Source organism: Littorina saxatilis, linkage group LG16 (genome assembly GCF_037325665.1).
Source record: "Littorina saxatilis isolate snail1 linkage group LG16, US_GU_Lsax_2.0, whole genome shotgun sequence".
Taxonomy (NCBI): domain Eukaryota; kingdom Metazoa; phylum Mollusca; class Gastropoda; order Littorinimorpha; family Littorinidae; genus Littorina; species Littorina saxatilis.
Genome location: NC_090260.1, coordinates 41,046,030 through 41,058,499, shown reverse-complemented (window position 1 = coordinate 41,058,499; position 12,470 = coordinate 41,046,030). Strand labels below are relative to the sequence as shown.

At 44.6% G+C, this 12,470-nt stretch overlaps 1 long non-coding RNA gene across 1 annotated transcript in view; it reads right to left on the bottom strand.

The window, feature by feature from the left end:
- LOC138951070 (uncharacterized) overlaps positions 1-12,470 on the bottom strand; it is a 54,262-nt gene that overhangs the window by 11,778 nt on the left and 30,014 nt on the right. The window lies entirely within an intron of this gene.

The window sequence follows — 12,470 nt, the reverse complement described above, 5'->3', positions numbered from 1 at the left end:
CTAACTGTCCGTCCGTCTGGCTACATGTCTGGGCACGATGGGGTTGTCTGTCCCTCCATCAGGTTGTCCGTCTGGCTGTCCGTGCACGCCGGGGAAAAATACAACTTTAACGTGAGGTCACCTCCAAAACTAAATATTTCATACCTCAACAGACTGTCCATGATGTTGGAATGACTTGGATCTAGTCTGTTTGCATTCTTGTCAGCTGAATTTTCCTCTCAGCATTAGTATTGACAGTTCTATATCTCCACTACTTGAACCTTTTGTTTTTTAACAGGTTGTCACATAGTGCCAGAGAGGACAATCAAACCAGGGTACTCAAAGCGTCAGCAGAGAGGCATGAGAGCCCAGGACAAAAGAGGCCGTATGAGTTTTCATCCGATTCTTCATACTCACCACCACAATCTAGGTTAGTCTTATCTTCATTGTCTTTTCTGTCCGGGATCACTTACACGATAACCCATGTCCATGTTCCCCAGGTCCATGTTCCTTCAGGTCTATGTTTGCCCAGGTCTGTGCACAGGCGGAAGGTATCGTTCACTGGACCACTACTTTCATAGAAAGACTACAAGGTATGTCACTCAGCTTCAAGTCGTCTGTGTTCTTGGAGTCGCTTCATGCGGACAATTGTTGTGTTCAAGGCGGTTTGTCTCTTCCAACAGTCTGTGTAAGGTCAAATAAATACAGTTGAATGATTGTTTTAACTACATCATACATGTATCTTTAATTTTCAGCTGCCGTCTGCTGCAAGTTGTTTTTAACCATCATTTTGACGAATGTTCGTTTGCGAACCGCTACCTGTAGTTGGGAAGAAATCATGCATCCCGCACCGAATATGCATACGGGTGCTCATTGGTCTAAAACATATGTAAATATTGCAGCGAAGGGAAGCTACCCACGGGAGTTTCACTTTAGGTTTTTGTTAGGTTTTTGGTGAAGAACCGTTTGCCAAATCAAAAATAATCATCGAATATCCGGTTATTAACCAATGAGCGCATCGCACTACCAACTCCTCGGACCTACAACTGTTCAGCTTTCCCACGGGATCTAAGTGATATGCCGGCGACAGACGCGTTTGGTCGCACAAAATACGGTGCAGCGGACAGGCAGCTAAACATAAAAGGTACAGATAGTTAGAACATTCATTTATCCTGGCATTTGTAAAGTTACAAAGAATCTCGACATTGGCAATTATTATTTGCATAATTTTTTTTGAAGTTAGTGGAGTAAGACTCGAAGCTGAGTGTCATACCTTGTAGTCTTTCTGTGAAAGTAGTGGTCCAGTGAACGATACCTTCCGCCTGTGGTCTGTGTTCCCTTGGGTCTATGTTCCTTCAGGTATATATGTTTGCCCAGGTCTATGTTTCATAAGCCAGAAACACAGTCGATCAACTGCAGTTGTTCGAGAGAACCACAGTAATCCGACATTATCGGGTTTCACAAACAAAATTTCAGTCGGCCGACTGCGAGTCATCTCACCTGAAGTCGGCCAAACACGGTGATGCTCTCCCCCCAACACTGTGTTCGGCTTACTGCGGTAAACCGAAAATAAATGTAATTATCCGCACAGTCAATGACACAATGACAATGCTCACACTTTGATTATGTTTTCTCTGGCCGATATGAATGCGTGATGTGATGTGTAAAACAATTCCATCTCAAACGGCATAAATAAATCCCTGCGCCTTGAATATGTGCGCAATATAAATTGTATAAAATAAAAATTTAAAATTTTTTAAAAATAAATCCCTGCGCTTAGAACTGTACCCACGGAATACGCGCGACATAAGCCTCATATTGATTGACTTTTTTGGATTGTGAGCCAAACCTTGTGATTGTTCTTCGAAATGTATCTATCATGACGCAGTAATCCAGGAGACAAGTCAGGGTTATGTCTTGAAGACGTCACATTATGGCGTAAGAGGGTTAGACGTCACGCGAAGGAATTACTGAAAGTCTCGATCATTGTTATTTTGAGCGGGCCGAGACTAGTTTTTTCTTCCATCGCCATTTCCACGTGCAAATGAGCAAACGGAAGTGGTAATGTTGCTAAATTTAGCCCTCGACTTGGCCATTCGGATTACTGTACAGTTGGTTGACTGCGGTTGTCCGCGGGTGACGGTGATTCGCTCATGAAACGCGCTTTTCGGTGACCCGGCGATCAACCACAGTCGATCGACTGGGCCCCAGGGGCCAGTTTCATAAGATAGCAGTGAACCGACTGACAGTCGATCGACTGCCCAGTCGATCGACTGTGGTTGATCGCCGAGGTCACCGAAAAGCGCGTTTCATAAGAATGAAAACTATTGCACGGAATCAAGTAATTTTTGTTGTCACAAGTTTTCCCCAAACTGGTCTTTGATGTAATGAAAAAGGCAAAGTAGTGACTTCATTAGTTTGCCCAGGTTCCAAAATATAATGAGTCCCCCTCGTATTGCTTTGTTTCTAGCTGACTATGACTGCCTAAATGTCATCCGTTCATCTGTCCCTCCATCAGGTTGTCCGTCTGGCTGTCCGTGCACGCCGGGGAAAAATACAACTTTAACGTGAGGTCACCTCCAAAACTATAATTTATTTCATACCTCAACAGACTGTCCATGATGTTGGAATGACTTGGATCTAGTCTGTTTGCATTCTTGTCAGCAGAATTTTCCTCAACATTAATATTGACAGTTCTATACAGTGGTCGCCGCTTAATAAAACCGCGGTTAATAGAGCCAGCCGCTTATAAAAGCCGATTTCAGACGGTCCGGATTTATCACTATATCTTATGTATTAGAAAAAGCCGGATAATAAAACCAACCCGCCGCTTATTAAAGCCAGTTTTCTCAGAGAAATCACGTAGTTTGTGACTAAAACTCGCATTATCTTGTTCTGATGTGGAAGACGACCAACAAACAAACACTCATTAAATCGTTCTTCTCTGCCGAGTAATGATTCGTGACGGTGACAGTGAAATTATTGATGTACCGAAGTGATCAAAGTACACGTACATGTACATAATTAAAACAAAAGTTCAACATCCTTCGTGAAGTTTTGTTTAGATTCAAACAAATGTAAATGACGAAAGAAAGTGACTGAGTGACGTAAACAAAAGAGAAGATTTTTTTTTTTTTCGAAAATGACGTATTCCTGGACCGCCGGTTAATAAATCCGCCGCTTATTAAAGCCATTTTTCGTCGGTCCAGAAGTGGCTTTATTAAGCGGCGACCACTGTATCTCCACTACTTGAACCTTTTCTTTCAACAGGTTGTCACATAGTGCCAGAGAGGACCATCAAACCAGGGTACCCAAAGCGTCAGCAGAGAGGCGTGAGAGCCGAGGACGAAAGGAGAAAAAAGAGGCCGTTCGAGTCTTCATCCCATTCTTCATACTCACCACCACCATCTAGGTTAGTCTTATCTTCATTGTCTTTTCTGTCCGGGATCACTTACACGATTACCCATGTCCATGTTCCCCAGGTCCATGTTCCCCCAGGTCTATGTTCCTTCAAGTCTATGTTCTCTTAGGTCTATGTTCCTTCAGGTATATGTTTGCCCAGGTCTCTGTTCCCTGAGGTTTATATTTTCCACCATGATTATGTTTTCTCTGGTCTCAGTTCCCTAGTTCTAAATTCCCTGGGTGTATGTTCCCTCCAGGCCCAGGAAACAAAGCCCTGCACAACATTAACCAGGGGAAACAGACCTGCTCCCATAGTGACCTTGGGCTGAAAGCTCACGCTCTTGTTTGTGACCAAGAGTAAACCATGCTTGCCTTTCACACTTGGAGAAAACTGGGTCTGTATCATTTTAAGATAAAGCAAGGACTTGGTTTAGATTTTGTTCTGACATGTTAGATAGTGCGTATATTGCTTTGTTTTCATCTGACTATGACTGCCTACATGTTATCCCTTCATCTGTCCCTCAATTTGATTGTCCGTCTGGCTGTCTGTCCATCTGACTGTCCATCTGACCGTCCGTCTGGCTGGTTGTCCGTCTGCTGTCTGTCTATATGACTGGCTGTCTGTCCATTTGTCTGTCTATCTGACGGGTTGTCTGTCCATCTGACTGTCCGTCCGTCTGGCTGTCCCTGCACACCGGGGAAACCTAAAACTTTAATGTGCGGTCACCTCCAAAACCATGTTTCATACTTTAACCAGGCTGTCCATGATGTTGGAATGACTTGGATCTAGTCTGTTTGCATTCTTGTCAGCTGAATTTTCCTCTCAGCATTAATATTGACAGTTCTGGCTCTCCACTACTTGAACCTTTTGTTTTTCAACAGGGTGTCACACAGTGCCAGAGAGGACCATGAAACCAGGATAGCCCAAGGGTCAGCAGAGAGGCATGAAAGCCGAGGTCGAAAGAGGAAGAGAGTAAAGAGGCCGTTCGAGTCTTCACCGATTCTTCATACTCACCACCGCCATCTAGGTTAGCCTTATCTTCATTGTCTGTTTGTGTCTGGATTCAGCTTCATCATTACCCAGGTCTGTGTTTCCCCAGGTCTATGTTTCTCCAGGTCCGTTTCTAAGGTCTGTGTTCCCCCAGGTCTGTGTTTCCCCAGGTCTGTGTTCCCCCAGGTCTGTGTTCCCCCAGATCTGTTCCTCAGGTCTGTGTTCCCAGACCTGCCTACCCTTACGATTTGGGCGTAACTTACTACGAATGTTAACCCAAACTACGCCACCATGCTTTCCAGAATGGAAGTACGATTTTTAAGAATCCAAAAGTATGATTTTTTGCATCTTATCTCGAAGTAAATCCGATCAGTATAGTTGTTTTCGCAGAGCTTGAGTTTGCGCCTGCGCGAGATCATTTAGGCAATATCCGGTCATTTCCGGTCTGTTCAGCCACAAACAAGATAGACGCTGCCGTTCGCATTACAATGAATTAGCGACGCGTGGAAAATCTGAGTCCCCACGAGACAGACGAATCTGACGAGGAAGCTTGTCACAGTGGTGGTAAAAGGATTGCTGTGAGAAAGAAGACAGCCATTCAACAGAAATACAAAGGCAGCTAAATGAAATCGTGGCCATGCCTAGGACCTTAATCAAAAGGACCAAAGCACGTCTTGTGTTCCCTTTGCCACAGTGACTTTTCGTGTGCACACATTGGAAAATATGACTGTGCATAGCACATCGGGACAGATTATCACAAGGATGCAGTACAGAGAGCTCATAGAAACAAAAAGACGTTCAAATTACCTGTTTCTTTATCAGGAAGTTGAGTGATACAGTAACAAAACTGGAGGGAGAAATTATCCGAGCAGAAGACTTAGTGTCAATGTGCAAAATGATTGCCGAATGGAACCTGATTACACTTTCTTCCAACAGATTACTCTTTTTGGCTTGACTCATTACACCTTGTAATTTTGGGGGTAGGCAGGTCTGTGTTCCCCCAGGTCTGTTCCTCAGGTCTGTGTTTCCTCAGGTCTGTGTTCCCCCAAGTCTGTGTTTCCCCAAGTCTGTGTTTCCCCAGGCCTGTTCCTCAAGTCTGTGTTCCCCCAGGTCTGTTCCTCAGGTCTGTGTTCCCCCAGGTCTGTGTTCCCCCAGGTCTGTGTTCCCCCTGGTCTGTGTTCCTCGGGTCTGTTCCCCCAGGTCTGTGTTTCCCCAGGTCTGTGTTTCCTCAGGTCTGTGTTCCCCCAAGTCTGTGTTCCCCCAGGTCTGTTCCTCAGGTCTGTGTTCTCCCAAGTCTGTGTTCCCCCAGGTTTGTTCCTCAGGTCTGTGTTCCCCCAAGTCTGTGTTTCCCCAGGTCTGTTCCCCCAGGTCTGTTTCCCTATGTCTGTGTTCCCCAAGGTCTGTTTCTCAGGTCTGTGTCCCCCCAGGTCTGTGTTTCCCCAGGTCTGTCTTCTTCTTCTTGTCGTTCGCCAATGCTAAACGTGGAGTCCAGCTCTGGTAATGAAGCTGGTGGTCTTATGAAGAGCCTCCACAGGTCCATGCAGCTTCTCATGAAGGGGCACCGGCCTGGTCCAGATCTCTCTCCTCAGGGGCTGGAGATTCCTGCAGTCCTGCAGGATGTGGGCTGCATCCTGCTCTGCGTCTCCACAGGGACACATGGGGGAGGGCACGGCTCGCAGTTTTTTGTGCAGGTGTTGTTGCATTCTGTTGTGCCCTGTTCTCAGGCGAAAAATGACTACCTGTTCAGGTCTTGACAGTTGGTGGTTGCTGTCGTGCGTTGGGGGGGGGGGGGGGGTTTAAGCAGAGACTTTATGACGGTTTTCATCTCTGTGGAGCTCACTGGGTTTTCTTCTTGTTCGTCCTCCGCACCCAGTTTGGCCATTTTATCCGCTTGTTCGTTCCCCTCTATCCCGCAGTGTTAGGGGACCCACTGCAATATCAATCAATCAATCAATATGAAGCTTATATAGCGCGTATTCCGTGGGTACAGTTCTAAGCGCTTGTCGAATACAGTCTTCAGACAAGTGATGTTATGAAGTGTCGTTGTAAGCTGAGGCAGTTTGTTGTTGTTGACTGCTTGCAGCACAGACAAGGCATCAGTCAGGAAGACAACTTGGGTGTCGGGATTGACCTTGCTGCTGATGGTATTGGCTGCGTGGATAAGCGCTTCTACCTCTGCTCTGTAGTTGGTGCAATGGAGGCCAGTTGGTATAGCCTCTGCTTGCCACTCTCCACTGGGGTGTTGGATGTAGACACCAGCTCCTCCTCTCTTGACGGCATCTGTGGCGGACCCATCTGTAAAGACCCGCATCCATGCTTCTTGGGGGTATCTTTCGTCGAGCATGGCAAGTGTCACCTGGCTTTCTTCTGCACATCGCTCTGTTCATCTTTTGTTGTGAGATGAGGAACTGTGGTCTGGATGGACACGTTTTCAAGGTTGTTTTTCCAGGGTGGTTCTTCAAGGGAGAAGTGTGATGGGTGAACCAGTTCAGGCATCTTTGCTTGGTGTTCTCTCTTCAGGGCCCGTGTCTCAGTTGCAAAGCTTGATCTCTTTAGCCTGCCAGAAGAGAGCTGCTTTATCCTTGCATTCATTTGGTGGTCTGGAATGCACTGGTACTTGATGTCTTGTACCATCGCTTTGCATTCTCTTCTCTTGCTGAGTGGAGGTATGCCGGTCACCTGTTGCATCTTGTCTATTGGGGTTGTCTTCATAGCGCCTGTGATGATTCTCATCGCTTGATTTTGGACTATCTCTAGGGTTTGAAGGTGCGTCTTGGCTGCTGTCATCCAAGAGCTAGATCCGTACTCAAGGTGAGGTCGTACGGTCCCCTGGTACACTGTCTTGAGGATCTTTTCGTTTGCGCCCCATTGTGATCCTGCCAGTTTCCTCATGATGTTCAGTTTTCTTCTGGCTTTTGCTTCCGCATTCATGATGTGATGTTGCCATGTCATGCGTTTGTCATATGTGACTCCGAGGTAAGTTTGCTGGTCTTCAAACTTCAGTGGCGTGTCACCCAACGTCAGTCTTCCAGGTTGTACTTTGGCGGAGAGTGTGAAGAGAGTAGCTGTTGTCTTGTCTCTGTTGATGGTTACACACCAGTTGTCTGTCCAAGCTGCAACTTTCTCGAGGGCAAGTTAATTGCATCCTGTAGGTCGCAGTTGTTGCATGCTCCTCAGTGCACCAGAGAACAAGGTCATCAGCATACAGTGCTGCATGGACTCTACTGGGCAACTCGGGCATTCAACAGAAATACAAAGGCAGCTAGCTAAATGAAATCGTGGCCATGCCTAGGACCTTAATCAAAAGGACCAAAGCACGTCTTGTGTTCCCTTTGCCACTGTGACTTTTCGTGTGCACACATTGGAAAATATGACTGTGCATAGCCAGGGCCTAGCATTGTAAGCTGTTCGGCTTACTTTACGCCGAAATAACATCTCCAGTACGCGGAACTCGATTTGGTGTACTCCGAAATGCAAAAACCTGTTATTCCCAAACGGTAAACCCAAACAGTCCCAGCTTTCGTTTTGTGCGCTGTTCGGTTCAATTCTCAATCGGTTTGACAGTTTGCTTGAGCACGCACTTCCTGTGGCATCGCGCGACCATGCTTTGTGCCGGTGTTTTGTGGCTCTAGACTTGAAATAATGTCTCGAAGCGACATTGTTGAACGTGGTCAGCCATTCAGTGACAAAGAATCTAGGTATTCCTGGAAGTGGGAATGGCACTTTCAGGCCAAATAACACAAGATTGTCAGTTTTCTTGTTTTCTGTCTGTGTTTTGCTTGTTGGTGAAGGCATAATTTAGTTGCTCAATCTTCTTGGGGGGGGGGGGGGGGGGTTCATTTTAGGTAAAAAAATCTCAATTTATTTTTCAAATTTTCTGAGTTTTTTTCTATTTCACCACTATATATATTTATATTTCTTCTTTTTTTTCCCCCACCAGGGGCCAGACCCCCGCCTTTGTAAGCTGAACTCACTTTTTCCAATGCTAGGCCCTGATAGCACATCGGGACAAATTATCACAAGGATGCAGTACAGAGAGCTCATAGAAACAGACGTTCAAATTACCTGTTTCTTTATCAGGAAGTTGAGTGATACAGTAACAAAACTGGAAGGAGAAATTATCCGAGCAGAAGACTTAGTGACAATGTGCGAAATGATTGCCGAATGGAACCTGAATACACTTTCTTCCAACAGATTACTCTTTTTGGCTTGACTCATTACACCTTGTAATTTTGGGGGTAGGCAGGTCTGTGTTCCCCCAGGTCTGTTCCTCAGGTCTGTGTTTCCCCAGGTCTGTTCCTCAGGTCTGTGTTCCCCCAAGTCTGTGTTTCCCCAGGTGTGTTCCTCAAGTCTGTGTTCCCCCAGGTCTGTTCCTCAGGTCTGTGTTCCCCCAGGTCTGTGTTCCCGCAGGTCTGTGTTCCCCAAGTCTGTGTTTCCCCAGGTCTGTGTTCTCCCAGGTCTGTTCCTCAGGTCTGTGTTCTCCCAAGTCTGTGTTCCCCCAGGTTTGTTCCTTAGGTCTGTGTTCCCCCAAGTCTGTGTTTCCCCAGGTCTGTTCCCCCAGGTCTGTTTCTCAGGTCTGTGTTCCCCAGGTCTGTTTCCCTATGTCTGTGTTCCACAAGATCTGTTTCTCAGGTCTGTGTTCCCCCAGGTCTGCTCCCCAAGGTATGTGTTCCCCCAGGTCTGTGATCCCCCAGGTCTGTGTTCCCCCAGTTATGTTTCTCAGGTCTGTGTTCCCGCAGGTCTGTGTTTCCCCAAGTCTGTGTTTCCCCAGGTCTGTGTTCTCCCAGGTCTGTTCCCCAGGTCTGTGTTCCCCCAAGTCTGTGTTCCCCCTGGTGTGTTCTTCAGGTCTGTGTTCCTCCAGGTCTGTTCCTCAGGTTAGTCATCCCCCAGATCTCTGTTCCCTGAGGTCTAATTTCCTCTGTGTCTCTCTTTCCCAAGGTCTATATACTAATAAATAATGTTATGTGTGTGTGTGTGTGTGTGTGTTTTTTAATGATTAATGTGTCCATCACCTTCGCAATATACTCTCACTCTCTCTTTCTCTCTCTGTTTTTTCCCTCTATGTCACTCAAACTTTGCTTGCAACAACTGCATTTTTGAATATAATTCTTCCTGTCCAATTGTTGTGAGTAAGATTATGTTGTCTCACACTCTTACCCTAACCTTTGTGGGATGTTGTATTCTGCAGATTCAGGATGCCGATCATCTCTTTGCCAGCCAAAGCAAGTCCTTTCAAGTGACCATTCAAGTGACCATTCAAGTGACCATTCAAGTGTTCAGTTTCCTGCTCTACTCAAAGAGGCACTGTCAGGTGGGGGGGGGGGGGGGGGGGGCGGAGATAAATGCAAAAAACATTGTTGTATTTTTTGCCAACAAGTCAATGTAAAAATGTCTACCCACCTTGAATGAGTTCACAAAGAAGAGCCAGAGGTAGCTCAGATTTTGGCAGTGAAAAAAGAAACTTGCTTCGCCGACAAGCTTACCTTGGATCCACGAGTCGTCGCCATCTTGAAACTGCAACTCGTCAGTAACTAGAGTTATCTGTCCTTGGGCTGTGTGTTTCGGCAAGTCGGAAACTTTTTCACACGCTTTGGTGTGTGAACTAATATACACACAAAATTGACTAAAGTGCACAAAAAGGTTCCAGCCTTGAAAACTTCTGAGAACCCTCATTTGACACTTTTCTGCTAGAAACAGTAGTAAACAATGTGGGTCCCTATTTCATAAACCGACTTTTTTTTAAAACAGTTTTTTGAAAAGGTAATTGGAAAAATGAAAGACGATGACATTTTCAGATTCGCTTCTCTTAAAGGCTGCCCTTTACGTAGCGTTCATTAATTAATTCCTATTGTTTACATGTGCCAATAATGTTATAAAACTGTACCTAAGGCGATATAATAAAGATTGGCTGTAGCTTTCGAACACAGAAAAAATTATTGCAGTATTGCAAAGTGGTGTTGATAGTGTCGAATGTAAACGGAACAGTCTCAAAGTGAAAGTGTATGTTTTCCGGAAATTGCGAAGTTAACAAGAATACAGAAAAGCTCGCTTTCCTGCTTAGCACAATACGCTACCGCGCTAATCTGGCGTGTCAATATCACTACGTTTTGCACGTGGAAGGTGAGCGATTACCCCCCGCGGGTTAGGGGGAAGAATTTACCCGATGCTCCCCATGTCGTAAGAGGCGACTAACGGATTTTGTTTCTCCTTTTACCCTTGTTAAGTGTTTCTTGTATAGAATATTATATAGTCAATTTGTGTACAGAATTTAGTCAAGCAGTATGTAAGAAATGTTAAGTCCTTTGTACTGGAAACTTGAATTCTCCCAGTTAGGTAATATATTGTACTACGTTGCAAGCCCTTGGAGCAAATTTTTGATTAGTGCTTTTGTGAACAAGAAACAATTGACAAGTGGCTCTATCCCATCTTCCCCCTTTCCCCGTCGCGAAATAACCCTTCGTGGTTGAAAACGACGTTAAACACCAAATTAAGAAAGAAAGGTGAGCGATTTCCTTCACGCGGGGATTGACGAAGCAGTACTGTCTGTGTTGACAGTCTAAAAATAGCCTAAGTCCTGGAGAACTGTTGCTAAACATAGCAATAAACTTTATAAAGAATTAATTATTTCTCGTAATTGGTAAGGACTTCAAACCTAAAACTTTGCAGGAAGCTTAATTTATACATCCCCGCAACGATGGGAAAAGCCCTGGAAGTAATTAAAATTATTAAATAGGACTATGTCAGCCTTTAAAGTATGGGGAAAGACTGTTCTCAAGAAGACACATTGATAAGTTGCAGACTCCCCGAACTTGGAAGACTTTCTAAGATATTGAGGGATACGTCTGGAATGATAATTAGTACTATCAACCAGGCTATAGCATGGTTACACTTGGTCACAAACAGGAGTGTACTCCGAATGATATGGTTTTTGGAGACACTGGAAGATATTCAATGTTTTTAAATTGCTATATGTGTGTGTTACAATATTGGTTGAAAATAACAATAATGAATGAAAACAGGATACCAAGAAAAGCGTATAATATGCTCTTGAAGTTGGATGAAAAGGATTAAACAAATTGGGCCACCAATGTTCACCTGGGTTTGTATAGATTTGGATTTGTATGGAAAAACCCAGGAGTTCAGTCAATCCCTGTATTTGTTCAAACATGTAGGCAATGGTTAATTGATTGCAATGTCAAAATTGGTCCAGCCGCAAGACCCTTGCAAGTTTTCGAATGGGATTAGCAGTTACAGAGCCAAATAAGCACAGCCATGATAAAACTAAATTAACTACGGCATTTTTCTGTCCTTTTTGTAAAACATGTATTGAAAGTGATGTGCATTTTGTATTTGTATGCCTAGCGTATGAAGATTTGCGTGCAGAGTTGATTGCAGCAAAATAATACAGGATACCATGTATGTTTCGATTGTCAACACAATTGTACAGTCACAGAACCCTGCGCAGCTGCACATGTTAGAAAACTGGCCATTTTTTATTTGAAAGCCAAAAACACAAAAAGAAGTTGTATTTGGTTAAGTTGATGGTATTGTAATACGTTTTGTCCAGGAAAACTATGTCAGTTTATTACATGACAACATTTGTTTTATTGATCACACGTTCATATTTTTTGCAAGAGCGTATATATAGTTATCGTATGTTAAAAAGGTATGTGAATATGCGGATGATTGGGGAACAAATGCAGCGGACATGCATGTGAAATTCATGAAGAAGTGTCAGATATGCATGCACATGTGACTAACCCAGTACCCCCCGTGGGTTAGGGGGAGTCCCATATTGGTTGGGACTAGAAAGAATTTACCCGATGCTACCCTGCATGTCGTAAGAGGCGACTAACGGTTCTGTTTCTTCTCTTCTTTTGTCTTATTTCTGCCTTACCAGTCCTTTCACCTATATTTCCTTCCAAGAAAACTCTCCCTACTATTCCCTGCAGTTTTCCAATTCTTTTCTTGTTGTCTTATTTCTACCTGACTGGATCCATCACCTTTATTTCACTTACCAAAAGTCTTCTTTTCCACATCCTTATTTCTCTGCACCCCGCATGTCGTATGAGGCGACTAACGGATTCTGTTTCTCCTT